This window comes from Nannospalax galili, unplaced genomic scaffold (genome assembly GCF_000622305.1).
Source record: "Nannospalax galili isolate Female #2095 unplaced genomic scaffold, S.galili_v1.0 scaffold293, whole genome shotgun sequence".
Lineage (NCBI taxonomy): Eukaryota > Metazoa > Chordata > Mammalia > Rodentia > Spalacidae > Nannospalax > Nannospalax galili.
Genome location: NW_008337147.1, coordinates 6488787 through 6492421, shown reverse-complemented (window position 1 = coordinate 6492421; position 3635 = coordinate 6488787). Strand labels below are relative to the sequence as shown.

Here is a 3635-nt window from a genome sequence, read left to right as displayed (position 1 = left end):
AGGGGATGACTCATCACGTTGTCATAAGGCCTGGTGGGCTCAAAGGGGTCGTCTCGATCCTCAAGCTCCAGCCTGTGATAATGCACTTGAATAGGTTTAGCTGCCAGATCATTAATCTGACTCTTAATGAAGGTTGTGATCCTTTTGAAGGCCCAGGGGCCAAAGGATATTTACAGCCAGGGTGGCTAGGAGGGGCCCCAATATGGTGGGCAAGAGGGTTGAAACCCAAGGTGATGTGGAAAACCAATTTTTATACCAACTATCCTGTTGATCCCTTTCCCTTTTGCGCCACTCCAGCCCCTCCCTCAAGATCTTCATGCTATCTTTTACAGTACCAGTCTTATCTAGGTAAAAACAGCATTCTTCTTTAAGAGCTGCACAAAGTCCTCCTTGCTGTAGGAATAGGAGGTCTAGTCCACACCGGTTCTGAAGGACCACCTCGGCCAGGGAGGAAAGTGAATCTGCCAGGTCATTGATGCCAGCCTGCAAGCGATGGAGGTCTTTGTCAATGGTGGCTTGCAGGGCATCAAGCCTGGAGCTTCCTATGAGTAAGGAAGCAACACCAGTTCCTGTGCCTGCGACGCCCAAGCCTAGAAGGACTGAGATGGTGAGGGCAGAGACAGGCTCCCTTCGGGATCGAGAGTGGCTGTCAGGGGCTTCCCATAGCCCGAGGAATGCCTGAGGGCTATGGTAGGAGAGACGAGGGAGGAGTTGTACTAGGAGACAAAAATCATCTTTGTTATAAAAGGACTGCACGTATACACATGGAGTGAGACCATCCTTACAAATCCACCACGTATTGGAAGGGGCTTGAATTAACTGGGAATCTTTATTGGGGGCAGTGGTGGCATTGCAGTAGGGGCAATAGATGGCTGGAGGTTGGCCAGTGGGCGCAAGGCAGGTTCCCCGACCCACTATCCGTGATAGAGTCAGGCCGCTCCGGTGTTAATCTGGCCATGAACAAGAGGAAGGGGAGTCTGAGTAGCCAAGGGAATTGTTGGGCAAAGGGATCACCACCCCTTCATAGAATGGGGGCTGGGAATTATAACATAGCCAGCAATCTCCCAGGTCTTGACCGGCACTTCTGGTGGCCTGATAAGTGGCATTAAGGAGTTGCAAGATAATGTTTTTGGTATGATGAAGATCACCCAGGGGCAGAGGGTCTCCTGTTATGGGCTGAAGGAGGGGAACATTGTGTGGGGTAGTGGAGCTATGGCCAGAGTGGGAGTTCCTAAGGTTTTGACTGTCAGCCTTAATGGTGTTATGATTAGGAACTACAGGGGCTGGTGTCAGGGCTGGTTGGTGTTTATTCACTAAAATGGGGTTAGGGCCAATCTGAACAGGCTTGTACTGATTGAGGGGCTCTTTTAAGAGTTTGATCTTAAACACGAGGCCATCATCATGATCATTTTTATAGAGCCTTATGCCCCAAGAATATCCTTGAGTCCATTTGGTGGCCTGTCTGCCTTTTTCCATGAAGGAAATGTTTAAGGTGTTACACCATTTATTTTGGCAGTCTTTACTATAGTCTTTTATAGCATTGCGAGCAGTGGGCCTAGAGAAATTGTATTTGACTGTTATGTAATCCCAGGATGAGGAGGGATTCCACCAGGCATCTCCTGTGGTTTCACATCCCCAGCTTTTGCAGAAGAACTGATCACTCCCCCCACAAGAGGGGTTGAGGTGGGTGGCTCGATGAAAGCCAGGGCAGACATAGAATTCTAAGACTCGAAGTCTGGATCGACGATCTGCATTGCCGCACCCAGTCCATGCCACCACAGTGGTATCTATGCCTATATAGGGGACTGGTTTAGTAGGTGGCTTGGCACCTATGTAGGCTTCATAGCCCTCTACATCCCAGTTGGGAGGGGTGCCCAGAGCGATCTGGCAAAGATCTGGGTATAAGGTGGGCCAGGGCTGCTCATTGATAAGGGTGGAATTGGCCCATATGGGGTCACCACGCCCATTAAGAACCAGCCACGTATAATTCCAGGTAGTGTGAGTGTTGGATAGGGTTCATAGGGCCATGACTGGGGAAAGGCATGTGAGGAAAGTTAGCACCGACCACATTTTGTTGAATTGAACTGTAGTTCTCTGATGACTTTGAGGCAGATCAGCGCAAGAATGAAGGCACAGATGACGATGAATGTGAAGGCGATGATAGCAGCCAACAGTTTCCATCCAATGCGATTCATGTGTCCTTTGCCTGTGGGGTTAAGAAAAGAAATTTTCCTTTCTCAAGGGGTCTCATCCTCCCTGGAAGAATTTTCATTAACCTGTCTTACCAGTCTCTCTGGGAGCCATCTAGCAGCGTCATGTTGTTGTGAAAAAATGCAGATGGATCCTCTTCCCCAGATTAAAACTGGGTCTGGGCCATGCCAGGAATTGTCTAAGGGATCTTTCCATTTTACCATGGCATATTGCTTTTTCGATTCAGGATGCCATCTGAGTCCAGGGTGAGGAAGTTTAAAACATAGAGTGCATGATTTAACAGGTTTCTTGGGCGGCCCTTCATGGGATACCACTCCCCCTTTTTAATTTTTTGAAGGGTGTTTTTTAAGGATAGGTGAGCTCGCTCAACTATTCCTTGTCCTTGAGGATTGTACGGGATACCAGTAGAATTAGAATGTTGCACTTGTAGGGTGGAGCAGAAATTTTTAAAGGCCTGGGAAATGTAGCCAGGGCCATTATCTGTTTTTAGATAGGAGGGTGTTCCTAAGATAGAGAAGCAGTGCAGAAGATGAGCAATGACATGTTTAGTAGCTTCTCCAAACTGAAGGATAGCACAAAATAAACAACTAAAGGTATCGATGCCAAACATGAACATATTGCAATGTACCAAACTCAGGAAGGTGGGAGACATCCATTTGCCAGAGCATATTGGGTGTTAGTCCCCGAGGATTAACTCCTAGGTGGGGAACTGGAAGGAAGGTTACACAGGTCCCACAATTTTTAACTATTTGTCTGGCTTGTTCTCTAGTAATTTTAAACAAAAGCCTTAAAGAAGTGGCATTTAAATGGTGTAAGGCATGAGCTTGCTGAGCTTGAGTGATGGTGGGGACAGTGGCAACCGCAATTATCTTGGTGGCTGCATCAGCTAGTTCATTGCCAGTGGAAAGAGGGTCGGGTAGGCCAGAATGACCTCGAATATGACCAAGGAAGAAAGGGACTGTTCTCTCATGAATAAGTTGTTGGCACTGTTGAAAAAGATTGGCGGCTTCAGAGGCCTGTTTGATAAAGGGAACAGTTTCAAGAAGGGGAATAGAGTGGGGGAGGTAGGCAATGTCGGTATATATGGTGAGGGGTTTTGTGGGAAAAATAGTGAAAACAGCTATTAAAGCTGAAAGTTCCACTAATTGTGCAGAGGCAAGATTAGTTTGGAAGTGGGTTGTCTGCTTCTTAAGGGTAAAGGCAGCCATCCCAGAGGAGGAGCCATCCATATAAACTAACAAGGCATCAGGTAGAGGCTTTAGGCTAGTAAGGCGAGGGAAAGCTAAGGCATGTAATTTACAAAACTGGAGGAGCCTGTCAGGCGGGTAATGATTGTCTATGGTACCTGAAAAACTGGCACAAGCGATTAGCCATGCATCTGAATTTTGAAGGAGCCGATCTATTTGTTTTATGGTATAAAGAGG

General features: G+C 47.3%; 1 long non-coding RNA gene across 1 annotated transcript in view; it reads right to left on the bottom strand.

The window, feature by feature from the left end:
* Nucleotides 1-202: 202 nt before the first annotated feature.
* Nucleotides 203-3635, bottom strand: part of LOC115070205 — a 7572-nt gene continuing 4139 nt past the window's right edge. Inside the window, exons 2-3 of the long non-coding RNA XR_003849404.1 lie at nucleotides 2066-2206; nucleotides 203-483 (exon numbers count right to left, since the gene is read on the bottom strand). This is a non-coding gene — a long non-coding RNA (uncharacterized LOC115070205). The remainder of the gene's footprint in view (nucleotides 484-2065; nucleotides 2207-3635) is intronic.